This window comes from Lactuca serriola, chromosome 3, assembly GCF_051521515.1.
Source record: "Lactuca serriola cultivar US96UC23 chromosome 3, Lser_US96UC23_V15, whole genome shotgun sequence".
Taxonomy (NCBI): Eukaryota; Viridiplantae; Streptophyta; class Magnoliopsida; order Asterales; family Asteraceae; genus Lactuca; species Lactuca serriola.
The window spans coordinates 210,165,060-210,179,888 of record NC_136410.1 but is presented as its reverse complement, the minus strand read 5'-3'; the positions used below and the strand labels follow the sequence as shown (position 1 = coordinate 210,179,888).

The 14,829-nt window shown below is 37.1% G+C and overlaps 1 pseudogene; it reads right to left on the bottom strand.

Annotated features, from left to right (window-relative positions):
* Positions 1-11,668: 11,668 nt before the first annotated feature.
* On the bottom strand, positions 11,669-14,442 carry LOC145096005 (alpha/beta hydrolase domain-containing protein VTE7-like; annotated as a pseudogene).
* Positions 14,443-14,829: the final 387 nt, after the last annotated feature.

Below are 14,829 nucleotides of genomic sequence, written 5' to 3'. Positions count from 1 at the left end.
CGGGAAATACTTTCGGATAATCACACACCACTGGTATACTCTACATCATCTTCTTTTCCTTCTTAGCATCGATCACGAATGCTAAATATGATGTACACCCCTTGGTCAAACACTTTCTGGCTTTCATTAGAGAAATGATTCTAGAATTTACTCTGCGTTTGTCCCCATACACCATAAACGATTCCTTTCCAAGCGGGTTTACTTTTACTATCTTCTTCTTCCATAAAATCTCGGCATCGTTGGCGCTAAGCCAATCCATTCCCAAAACGATGTCGAAACCATTAAGTTCGATAGGCAATAATTCCTCATGAAACTTATTCCCATTAAGGTCGATTAAGATGTTTTTCATACGATGCCTAACAGGTATAAACTTGCCACTAGCAACTTCGAATAATAAAGCATTATCTAGTCTATCAACAAGCAAAGCTAGTTTTCTACCAAACTCATGCGAAATAAAGGAGTAGTTGGCTCCAGAATCAAACAAAATTTGAGCAGGTAATTCGTTTACGAGAAAGGTACCTGAAGCGACATCAGCTTCATCTTTCACAGCCTCAAGTGTCATCTGGAAGGCTCCCGCCTTCGTCTTTGGTGGAATGTTGGGCTTTGCTGCCTCCTTCTTCTTCGAACAGTCTTTCAAAATATGGCCCTCTTCATTACAACCAAAACACATCCTTTTGTTGTTCGGACACTCATTGGAAAAATGCCCAATTTTTCCGCACTTGTAGCAGGTTACATCCTCGCTACATTTCCCAAAGTGCTTTTCTTACACTTATCACACAACTTCGCTTCGCCTCCTTTTCCTCCGCCAAACCTTTTCGAATCAGACTTCGAAAATTTGCTTTTCTTACTGGAACCAGATGTTCCCTCAAACTTTCTCTTCCCACCAACCTCAACCTTGTCGGTGGTTCTCCCCTTAATCATGTTCTCAACAGACTTGGCAGCCCAGATAGCTGCCTCTAGAGTATGTGCCTGACGTACTGGCACCTCGTACTCCCATGGGAGTCCCTTCGCATACCGGTCCACCTTTGTCAACTCGTCTGGGACGATACGAAAGGCAAACTCCATCTTATCAGTGAAGTTATTCGTGTATTCATCAACTGACATGCTGCCTTTTGTCAATGCCAAAAACTTATTCTCCAACTCCAACAAATTTTGGGCCGAACAGAACTTGCGTTTGAACTGCACCAAGAATTCTGCCCATGTCAATTGCAGTGGTGCATTAAGGCTTAAAGTCTTCCCTAGAGTGTTCCACCAACGAACGGCTCCACCTCGAAACTGACGCACTGCATAGATAGTCTGCAACTTGCCTCTGCAGCCACAAGTCATGAAAGCTAACTCCATTTCAGAGATCCAATCCATAACTTCAATCGGATCCTCCTTTCCATTGAAGTTCGATGGTTTGCAAGTTAGAAAGTCCTTGTACTTTCATCCCATTCCATCATTCCTTCCATCATGGTTGTTTTGCCTAACTATCGGTGGGTTTGCTTGACCAATAGACCCACTGAAGTTTCCACCTTCTGAGTGCCCTTCATTTAATTCGGGCTCTTCCACACGCATTGACAGTTCTTCACGATTCTGTTGAAGCAACCGCCTAGTCTCCTCCATTTGACGATCCAACATTGTTTGAATCATCATTTGCACACCAGCCATGGTTATTGGCTCAGGTGTTGCTGCTACGACAGGTATTTGCTCAATCACTCGTGGTTGATTCCTGTTTTCATCAGCATTTCCAACTCCACTTCTTGTTCTCACCATTTTTGATCTACACACCGAATAAGGTGAAATTAGATCCTCATTCACGATAGATATTCAAATCATCCTTATCACTCTGAAACGTTTACATGCTAGTTCTAATATCGTAGACGTACGCTTAGAATCCTACACACATAAGGTTTCCAGATCCGGTTGGCAACAGACCATAGATCCGAACAAATAATATCATATATGGCAACATATAACATTTAGCACATAAAAGCATTTTAGGCAACCTTCCTAAAATAAACTAGTGCTCGTGTCTAAAATATCACAGACACACATCTCAAAATTTCACTTAGCATTCTAAGTTTAAGTCTAGAAATCCTACAAATTCCTAGTTCGCTTAAACTAATGCTCTGATACCAACTATGACATCCCCAAAATCTAAGCCAGAAAAAACAGATTTTCATTTATGCTTTTATAATAATTTCAGAGTAAATCCTTTTGATTTGAAAGAGTTGCGGAATTTGTTCCTAAAAACAAAACGTGATAAAACAATGTTTACTAAAGCATTTCATAAAAGAAATGTATTTTCATTATATAATCAAAACTCGGAATGTCATGTTCTGATACAGACCATAAAACATAAACGATAACATTACAAGTCATTCAACAAATATATACATATATAGACTCGTAAACAAAACAACTTGATGGTTCATCCATCTTATGCCCTTGCGCCACTTCCTGTAATACAAATAAAACTGAGTGGGTCAGGCTTGGGAGCCTGGTGAGCATATAGGGTTTTCACCCCACAATAAATAATTATATTTAATTTCCACCAACCAACAATAACCCAATTACCCGTTCCCGTTATTCTCACTTTACGTCCCTTAGACAACTAACATAAGGGACCTAGTCTAAGAATATTTCATCGGGGCGACAACACATGCTTCGGGGGTTCCTCAGCAATATAAGTCAAATAAGGCAACCAAGATGGGGATGGAATACAGCGAATGAACACCCAAGTTCATTAACACCTACAGGTTATGAGCCTGCTAGCGTTCCACTGGACTGTCTAGAAAAGTCCGTGGTCGTCATCTAAATTCCGCTAGATGACTGGATCAAAACAACATCGAGGCCTCTCATATGTTTATTACACACCAACTATCTACCCATGTTCTACCCAACATATTAGTAGATAAAATATACATTTTTATACATAGTTCAAAAACCTGTATAGCATGCTCAGTCAATACATTTTCATCATAACAGATGAGGCACACACACATAACACGTATTTCATAGAGAAATAATCAGATCTATAAGATAGAAGAAAGTGAATATACATTCACACACATAACAACAAAATATACACATAACACGTATTTCATATAAAATACTTCATAATTATGCGTTAGAAGAAAGTAACTACACACTCACTTGATCAGAAGACGATCGGACAACACTACGGCTTGTAGAAGTAGTATTCTTCGGCAGATCTGGAAGATCTTTACAAAAACCAGACTCCTCGCGGGCAGAGCTTTGGCTCAGGAATCTTACTTCTCGGGATCTTCGGGACCTCGGGACTTGCTTCGAGGCTCGAGAATGATACCGGGGCTTCGGGATAATTCTTGCATGAAAAACGATGCAAAAACGCTAGAAAAAGGGAAGAAATGAGCAATGAACTCGGTTGCCCTTGACCTCCTTTGATAGGGGCTGGAAGTTCGAATTACGCTGGGCGTAATATGAAATTACATTGGGCGTAATGACAATAAGTTCGCTGACTCCCCCAAGGATAATATCGGATAATATATATTTAAATTAAATATCGAAAATATTTAATAAACTTCAAAAATTCATATCTTACTCATACGAACTCCGTTTTCGACGTTCTTTATATCCCCACGTAGGTGAGACTACGATCTACAACTTTCGTTTAGACTCTGTCAGCTAATTTTGAATTTATTTTTATTATTTATTTTTAGTAGGCCGGGACAGGAAAACTTCGTTATAAAATCATAACTTCTTCATCCGACGTCCGTTTTCGCCTATCTTTTTATCGTTTTACTACAATTAATGAGATCTTCGATTCTTATTTAGGTTGTTTCAGCTAAAAACCGCTCGGTCTCAAATCGAGTATTCGGTCCGCATACCGCTAAGTCGAAATTTCGAAAAATCATAACTTCCACATACGAAGTCAGATTTGGGCGTTCTTTTTATGCACGCTCTCGGTTTAACGAACTCTACGACTTTTGTTTAGATCACTAAGGCTAAATACCGCTCTAACGTAAATTTCTCTTTTTACGTCATTCAGCGTCGCCGGTTCTGTCACGAAACTTCAACAGGTCATAACTTCTTCGTTATAACTCGGATTTCGGCATTCTTTATATCTTCGAAATCCTTGTTTCGACCATTACATCTTTATGTAAAGATATCGGGCTTATCTCACATTTCAATTTTGACGCTTAGTTGTATCCTTTATTAATTATATCTTTATAATTAAGTAATAAGCACACAAATACACATAATTCACATAGTACTCAAATATTTCATCATTAATACTTCAAAAAGAGTTACAAGGGTTAACCAAGACTATTACATCAATGAAAATGCCTAGCCTAGAAACGCGAGCGTTACAGTACTTATCTGATTAAGTACTACTTGTAATTTTTCGTTTCTTGTATTCTATAAACTTAGCAAGATATGTAATATTTTTGTAATATAAAAATAACATTTGTATTATAATTTTGTATTTTTTAATGTAAGCAATAACTGTGAACCATGATGACGTCGCACAAGCTCGGCATTTCCGCTGTCTGCCGAGGTGTGACAATGCCTGTTAAAATCCTCAAAAGGCCATCAATCCTTCCTAGTCCGGTTGTTAAAAACAAAGTTATCAGTCCCATTCCAAAAAACATTGTTGATATTTGTCCCACAAGAAATAACTCTCATCGGACTGTTTCCTCTATTTTCATTGCCAAATATGATGGTACAATTTTTAAACCTCAATAGTTTTCAAAACCAAATGCACCATCAAAAACTATAAACAAAGAACTTTGGTCAAAAACACTGTCACTCAAAATTTTCCTAAAATTTTAAACCAAAAATTTGAGTGGAGAACTAAGAAGGTTGAGAAAATTTTTGCAACCTCAGGTACACTGAAATTCCTTCAGCCTGAAAAACAGTTGGTCCAAGAAAAGTTGTTCCGAAATAATCCACTATTGAATATAACTTCTGGATTAACGGAAATTTTGCTTCTTTCCTAAAGAATCTCGGAACAAGCCTGTCGAGATACACATTGCTCAAAAGTCACTTCCAAAGTCAAAAGCCCGTGCCCATGTCCCAAAACCTAACTCGGAGCCTAAAAATTCCAAACTTCACTAATCCTTGCAGGTTTTCTATGCTTCAAACAATCTACAATATGGTATATTGATAGTGCTTGTTCCATGCACACGACAGGGAATAAATACTTTATGCGATATCTCAAACTTTCACCAAGTGTTGGGTATCTGACGTATGTCAACAACTCAAACTCTCAAATCTGAGGTTATGGCATCCTCACCAATGGAAACTTCTTTGTATCAAATGTGGCATATGTAGCTGATCTGAAGCATAATCTAATAAGTGTGGCTCAACTTACTGATGCAAATCGTCGAGTTGAATTCTGCAAGAAACATGACTATGCCATGTCCAAAGATCGGAAACAATGTCTGATCAAGTCAAATCGCAACAAGGACATGTACCCTCTTGAAATCAACTTGATTATTGTCAAGTCCCAACTCTGTCTTCTCTTAAAAGAGGTTCCTGATGTCAGTTGGTTCTGGCATCAAAGGCTTTCTCATCTAAATTTCTGATATATGAATGATCTTGTTTCAAATGAAATGATCAAAGGTTTGGCTCTCCTCAAGTTCAAAAACGACCATCTATGTGCTACCAGTAAATGTGGAAAGCAATAGAACAAAGGTCATCCTATCATCATTGCAAAATCAATCTCAGAACCGTTAGAACTGCTTCATATTGATCTACGTGGACCTTTCATTGTAGACAGTTTGCATCACAAGAAATGCATTCTTGTGATTGTAGATGATTTTACAAGGTTCAACTGGGTCTTCTTCGTTAGGCTCAAGTCAGAACTAGCCTCAAAACTTATCAAGTTTATCAAAGGAATTGAAGTTCTTTTCAAACTGCCCATGCAGCGAATCAGAAGTGATAATGCATCGGAATTTACCAATGCTACTATTGAGAAATTCCTCACCAACAGAGGTATTGATCACAACTTCCCATCTCCCTACAGTCCACAACAAAACGGTGTAGTCGAAAGACGCAACAGAACACTATTTGAAGTTGCTCGATCCATGCTTAACTTTGCAAATCTTCCACTCTATCTCTGGGTCGAAGTCGTGTCAACAGCTTGCTTCACTCAGAATCAGAGTATCATCAATCAATGCATCAATACGACACCGTACGAAGTCATGAATGGTCGTAATCCGAGTATCTTTTTTCTTCACATTTTTGGATGTCGATGCTTCATAAGAAACAACCGTGATCAGCTTACAAAGTTTCAACCCAAAGCTGATGAAGCAATCTCTCTTGGATACTCTGCCAAATAAAAAGCTTACCAAGTTCTGAATCGTCAAACTCGTGTTCTTCAAGAAAGATTTAATGTCACCTTTGATGACAACTATGTTTGGAATATTGGCCCAACTCATATCACAACCCACATCATGGAGTTCGATGCTCTAGCCCTAGGTTGTCCGAACCACCAAACAGTTTATGAAGTTAACTTTGAAACCTTGTTCGGACCTACAAAAATAGCTCTTGATTCGGAATCTCGAACAAGACAAACCTCATTAATTGAAGCTCCTATTTCACAAAATGTTTCAGGTCTGACACCTTGTTTTTCGCCATATGATTTCGAACCGTTTCAACATTCTCTGGTTGAGGGGGAGAATGGTCAACCTTCCTTTGAATAAAATGTTTATGGATTCCAAGATGCAGCGGATCAATATGTTGAATTTGATTCCACTCTAATCAACAACGACAATGATGCCAATTTCTTTGATTTCCTACCTGATGACGGTGTTAATTTATCCGTTTCAGAAGTTCAAGGGGAGCACCATCCACAAGCTCAAATTATTCAGGGGGAGCAACTTAACCCTATTTCTTAATTTGGATCTTCTGATGCACAAGACCTTTCGAGACTACATGGTTGGACCAAGGATCATCCTCTGAACCAAGTGATGGGAAATCTAAACGTCGGTGTTCAAACCCGTTCTGCCACAAATATTCAAAACGAATGTCATTTCTCGACATTTATCTCAATGGTTGAACCTAAATCCAGCAAGGAAGCATTAGAACATGTTGACTGGATTACAGGGATGCAGGAAGAGTTGGCAAAATTTGATTGAAATGAAGTGTGGACTCTCGCTCCTCCCCTTCAGGATGATCCCATTGTTGGTACAAGATGGGTTTTCCGAAACAAACTAGACGACATTGGATTTATCATTCAAAACAAAGCAAGACGTGTTGCCAAAGGATTCACACAGATCGAACTGCTTGACTACGATGAGACCTTTGCACCTGAAGCTCGTCTTGAAGCTATCAAAATCATTCTTGCTTATGCAGATCACAAAGGCTTTAAGGTTTACCAAATAGACGGCAAAAGTTCCTTTCTTAACGGTGAACTAGATATTGAAGTGTATCTCCAACAGCCTCCCGGTTTCGTCAATCCCTCATATTCGAACTACTGCTACAAACTCTGAAAAGCTGTTTATGGCCTCAAGCAAGCTCCTCGCGCCAGGTATGAGACTCTCACTGACTTCGTTAAACGTTCTGGTTTTCAAAGATGTATTCTCGATCCTACAGTATTCCAAAGGTCAAATGGAAAACATCTCATGCTTGTCCAAATATTACGTTGACGATATCATTTTTGGATCCACGGATTCATCAATGGTAGCTGTTTTTTCTAAGTTAATGATAAATCGATTCCAAATGAGTATGAATCGGGAATTGAGCTTTTTCCTCATTCTTCAAATAAATCAAACCAACAGAGGATTATTCATTCACCAATAAATTTACATCTCTGAGCTTCTAAAAAAAATACTCAGTTGACACACATGCCTCTGCAAAGGTACCTACGGGTTTCTAACACAAAATCTTCTCGAACCCATCAGGTGTTGCCATTGATGAGTAGAAATATAGGGGACATATTGGATCTCTACTTTACCTAACAGCAAGTCGTCTAGACATCATGTTTGCTACATTTTTATGAGACAGATTTCAAGTCAATCCAAAGATACCTCATCTCTTGGCGGTTAAGCAAATATTCCGATACCTTAAAGGTACAAAGAGTCTCAGAATCTGGTACCCAACAAATGAGAGTTTCCTCCTAAAAGCATATTCCGATTCAAACTATGGCGTTCTTCAATTGGCTAGAAAAAGCACATCTGGTGGATGTCAATGTGTGGGTGGCAAACTGGTTAGTTAGTAATGTAAGAAACAATATATATATATATATATATATATATATATATATATATATATATATATATATATGTATGTATGTATGTATGTATGTATGTATGTATTAAACCTATAATAATATAATAGTATAAGGGTTGAATTTTAAACTTTTAACATTTTAGGGTTTAATTTGGAATTAAAGTATTCATAGGGGAAACTTTATAAATTCCAAAACTTGAGGACAAGTTTTGAACTATTCAAAAACTTTTGGTTTCCATAACTGATGACTTTAAAGTAGTTTAATGGAAAAACTCTTCAAGTTCCATAACTTAAGGACAAGTGATGGAAGACTTTAAAACATTAAAAATGATACTCTTCATTTTCATAACTTATGGAAATTTTTATGAGTTTTAAAATTCATAAATGAGACTGTTCATATAACTTGAAGACAAGTTACAAAAACACATATTATGAACAACTTTTAGATCAATTTGCATCGAAAAATTATCACATAATTTTTCTATCAATCTAAACTAACTCATAAGAACAAATAATTCATATCATCAATCTTTAAGAAATTAGCATAAACATATAAACTGATACAAATCTTGAAATTATGACAATTGTCTTTTGTTTAGACAAGCAAGAACATTACCCTCTTGGAAAACAGATTTCTAAGTTCAAAAAACAGTTTAGGTAATGATCCTTATCCAATAGCAAGCAAAAAAACCCGAAATTCTGCACACAGGTGCATCACCACGTGGTGGTAAGGACTGCCACATTGTGGTGAGCAGCCAGATACTAAAATGCCAGAATTTCAACCTTGGAAGAAACATGTAGCATCAAGTATAAGAGAAAGCAACCCATGGATCTGATACCACTGTTGGGTTTTAGTATACTACAACATCCTATGGTGCACATACGACCATAAAATCTTTGGATCAATGTTTTCTCTAATTATACATGCAATATTGTTTCCAAAGCATTAAACCTACAACTAGCATACAAATGATATAAACTACATAAAATACTAGTTAGAAGTTTACCTCTTTGTGTAGCTTGTAGAACTTGATGAATTTGGCCTTTGAAAGCTTAGCCCCAATAGTGTGGAAGCCTCAAATGGAATCACAACACGTCATGGACAAAAGATGAAACTTGAGAGAGAATTCATACACACCAAAAACCGTCCATATCCTCCAAGAATACATTTGTTGTGATTTTGGCTATGAAGTAACATACTTATATGTGGAATTCCAAAGGTCATGGGTTAACCCAAATCCATACCCATGGGTTTATGATCCATGGTTCATGTGGCCCAACTCTTTATGTATCCATACATAAACTTGGTCCACATGGATCATAAGCCCAACACATATAAATATAACTAACTACCATAATTAGTCCCCATAGATTTAATTAGTCTCTTTTGATCACTAAATTAATTCCAAATTAATTCTTGATCAATACTAATTAAAACATATGATTTCATATTAATATATTAGAACTCATAATATACTAATAAATCATACATAACCTTCTCTCAAGAGTCTATCCTAACAAATTGTCCTGATGATATGCAACCCAAATGGATCATGCTATTCTTGGGTCGAGTACATACCAATAATAGTTATGGGCTTAGACATCTAATCCAACACCAGATCCATAACTGAACATGCTGGAACCCACTCAATCAAGATACAACCGTATGAAGATTCATCGAAGACTCTCGGCATTCAGAATGGCATATAACAATCTATGATAACCCAGAAAATAGCAGAAAACCAAGCCATAATATAACTTGCCCATACCCAATAAAAATTCTAACACAATACAGATTCCCGATATCATCCAGAAAAAAACAAAAGATGACATACCCGTAAAAGCATCTAAGGGAATCCTGACTTCCTCCTCCAGAATCACTCCGACCACCCTAAGGACATGGTGCAAAACTCCCCTTCGACCCTAGATGACAAGAACTAACAATAGGATCTTCCATCTTGAAGGATTCTAGAGATCCACGAGCTTTGGGCTCCAAACGATCCCCTAAGTTCCCTAATACAACTTCGCCCCGAAAGAGCCCGAGATGACCGTCAATGAGCTGCAAAATCCATCCGTTGGTTGAAAGAAAGACCACATAGATCCATTCCATAACACCACAAGTAATCCCCGATGATATGAACTCTCGTGACTGTGCATCGTTCAGCTCGGTACCTGCTCTAGTGTCGGAACCAGAATCTGAATCTCATTCCTGAGTGCTCAACCGCATATTGAAACATCATGAAAAAGATCTGAATATACCCAAGAATCCTCATCCCAAAGGCTTCTTAGATTCTCCAAGACTCTCCCTAATTTGAGTATGGATCATGTGCTTTCAGTAGTACGGGCCCAATACTACCTTCCATACCTATCCATACTTTCCTCAATAATCCTCCAAATCCTCTAAGTCACCTTCTTGAATCCATACACCAACACTTGCAACCCAGCGCAACACAACCCAACGAAGAAATCCCTAGGCTTTCTCAGGTTCCCGACCTCACCCTACCATCAGCTACTGAAGAACTCCTCATAATTCCAATCACCCACCTTATGAATACAATCACATGCAACAAAGCTTCAAAAATCCTTCGAGTAACAGGCTTATCCCTACAACCTTTGGACTTAGACAAGAGCTACGCATTTGGGTCAAATCCATCATTCTGATATTATTCAAGACCTTGTTACATGTGACTTGACATATTCACTTAGTGAGTTCCACAAGATACCACATACCATACATGGCTTATAATATAACGGGCCCCATCTACTGAGATACATGCCCGACCCACACTCGCATAAAGGGCCACACCCACTGAGATACGGGCCCTGCCCACACTCGTATAACGCTCCCGCACTATTAGAAAAAAAAACCTTTTACGACGCGCAATACGTGTCGTAAAATGCTCAGATGATGCGCAAATGCGTGTCCAGAAAGGCCCTGTCATAAGGAGAGACGACACGCTTTTGCGCATCGTCTATAAACGATGCGCATTTATGACGCGCATTTACGACGCGCATTTATGAGTCGCAATGTGTATCATTAAGACCGCTGTCAAGAAAAGCATGTCATAAATGAAGATGACACACATTTTTGCGTATCGTAATTTTAAATTTTAAAAAAATTATTTATAGATTTACTATTTTTCAAATTAAATTTGCATTTCATGTATCATAATAGAAAATAAAATACCATATACAAAAAATACAATAGATTGCACAAAAGTTAATGTCATACAAAAATACAATACATTGGTAATACATTGGTATTAAGGGGATCTAATTGTACATTGCTATTAAGAGGTTTTCCCTAACTATATAACCTATTTGTATAACCACGTCCAAATGAAAGTATCCCCGGCCTTCTTCTAACTGTGTCTGATTCCGGACGAATTAACCTATATATTAATAAAAAAAAATAACACTAACATATAGCAATAAATAATAATAATAGCCATAAGGTAAGTAAGTAGCCTTATCCTGTTGGTTGTCCTGCTTTGACATGTCCATAATTGTATTGCATTGTGGTGTTCATCATCTTAGCGATAACCACCATGTCACATATCTGACGTTATGAATAAGGTTGGTTTTATTAAAAGTAGATATCTGAGATATATAATAATAATTAAGATTGGTTTAACGCTTAATAAAAATTGAAAAATTGTCGCATGTAAGAATTCTAAAAATAATAAATTTGGAGGGATAAGAACTCACCCTTGTCCTCATTTGGTTCAATCCGCTGTTGGCATGAAGGAGAAGATATCCGTTATCATGGAGCTGCTCTTTAAAAACTAAAATAAAAAATCAGAATATCTTTCCAGAAATTAATAAATAATCGTCACTAAACATAAATATAAGTTTATCTATTCTATTTGATTTTAGTCAAATGTTAATTTAGAAAATTATAATTTGTTTACAGCAAAAAAGCCTAAAATGATCGTGATTTACTGCCTTGATTCCGAGGTCTAGCAATGCACAATGCAACCGAATCAAGGATATTTTATATATGAGAAAAACATGAAAAAAAAATAAGTTGATGAAAGAGACAAGGGAAAAATTGTCATTTTGAAAAATTCAACAGCTAGGCTGTTAAATTTGACAATCCAAGAACACACAAAAAAAAAGGCTTTAAATGTTGCATTAGTCTATTTCAGCCATTGCTCCTAAAAAAAGAGATACTAACCACTGCAAGTTTGTTGTCAATGATTTGATGATCTGCACCCCATATTATGAGTGTTTTATTCAAAACCTGGTGATTAATAATAATAATTATAATATATTATCATATCCATAAAGAACATAAATAATCAAATGTAAAGAATTGTTTACATGAAGAAATAAAACGACTGATTGATTTGGGAAGTGACATTGTAGCCCCCACTGTTCGTGAAGTCAACAATAGCGTCTTCCCACCAAGGTAATAGACAATGTAAGCGTCCAATCTAAGGTGTGAATTTGAGGGACTAAAATCGGAAAATGTTGAAAGTGGAAGGGGAGAAAAAGAACTTACACGAGTCCAATCTAAGCATGTGTTGAATGGAAGAGAATTAAAAGTCAAACTAGTTGCATAAAAACGAAATGGGAGGCTCTTTAACTCAGAGACCTAGCGTTTGTTTTTCACACAGAGAAAACTTGTATCACAATGTAGTCATAGAGAGCACTAAAAGTCAAAATCAGTTTAGGTGGTGGTAAAAAATTCAAAATTAATGGATTTATTAAAAATACTCACACCAGCATAAGCTACAAATTTGGGTAACCTAGAGAGGCTTCCAGTGCCTTCTGCATAAACACTTGCATCAAGCAAAATCAGCTTATCAACCTGTAAAAACATCAAAATAAGCCCTTTAACATATACAATAATACAAAATCAAATTCAAAAAATGTGTTGCTTTATATCGTTCATGCTTACAGCTTCTGGATGGTTGACTGCAAGGTCAATTGCAACTGCTACCCCAAGACTCGATCCCACTAGCAACATAGGCTTCCCCATGTAGGATTTTCAAAACTAAATCATAAACAAAACAAAACACAATCACATTTTCATTGCTTCATATACCATGTAAATGGGGCCCACAAGAACTTGACTAGTAAAATATGATCGAGAATTTTTTAATTTACTACACAAGTTTACCTGATAGAGGTGATCCCGCTTGGATTCTACATTACACAGTGGAAGCTTTTCTGATAAAGTGTAAAAAAATAAAATAAATAACAAGAAAAAAATTTAAACTACAAGTTTGCTTTTATAATCCAATATATGAAGATGAAAAAAGATAAAAAGATAACCCAAGTTAGAGAAGCCCATCCCAGAATATCAACAGCAAGTGCAATAAATGTGAAGGTAACTAAAAGGTATACGCAAATCAAAAGAATACAATATTCTTTGCAAGTGGCATATACCTGTCCATTAGTGCAGTATGCTTTGAATTTGGAATTTGGATAGCAAACATTTGTTTTCTTTCATACTCTTCCAGACCATGGCATCTCTCTGATTCCGATCCAATGGGCAAAGAAGAATACAGCTGATGCACTTTTATGGCAGAATCAAATCCTGTTGTAATAAGAAGAGAAGAGCTTGGATCATACAAGCATCGCCATGCTCCCTTCCCTCTGTACAATAAAGTAGCACAATTTTTTTAGCTATAGTTTGGTTCATCCTAAGTCAATTAAGTTTGGTTCATCCAGACTAGACAACATCACCCATTCAGTCATGTCCATGTTAAGTCAATTAAGTAAATGAAAAAATAGTACCTTTGCTTTAAGAGTTTCATAAATGGTAACAGAGTTTGATTAATTATGAAACTAACCTTCCTATGTTCTGTAGGCTCAATAAGTCTCTTTAATTCTTCTATAAGAGCACCAGTAGCATTTGTATCGTAGAGATCTAGAGAAGAGAACAAACCCAAATAAATCTCCAAAGAAATAAGCATTTAACTTTAAACCCAAATAACCTCTCCACTCTCCACTCTGTTGGAACTGTAACTGAACTTATTATTACATACTATACCAAGACAAGAGATCTAGAGAAGACAACAAACTTGAGAATCATGCTGATTGAAGCCACTAAATTGAGGAGCAAAATGAGCAAGCTTGGACTTGAATGTTCGTCATGGTACAGATTGAAGCCACCTGCATTTCACGAAGCTCTGTTGGCCTGAAAAAGAAATCAAGAGATGAAAAAAAATCCAGCATATAAAAAACTGACAGTAAGCAGACAACAGATACAAAATATTCGATCAGCGGCGACATTACTGAGCCCAAAAATCAGAAATTGAAAGGGATTTCAACGATCCAGAAACCCGAGTTAGCCACTCCATAATGAAATTCCCATCGGTGAGGAGTAGATCTTTTGCCTTTTCTTCAACGTCACTGTGCCACAGATCTCGAGGCAGGTTCTTGACACCAATACGCACCGATTCAACAGCTACCAAGTTCGATAGAAAATTGAGGAAAATCGTCTTGAGAGGGGAAGTTATTTGGGAAGAACTTGAAGCATTTGAAACCCTAGACCTTGATTCGATGTAACTTGACAATGGCCATTGTAGATTGATAGATTGAAGACCTAGAGCGATCCCTTATGAAGAAAGTTGCGCGATTACATAGAGTCCTTATTGACCGAATCCAAAGATTCCGTCA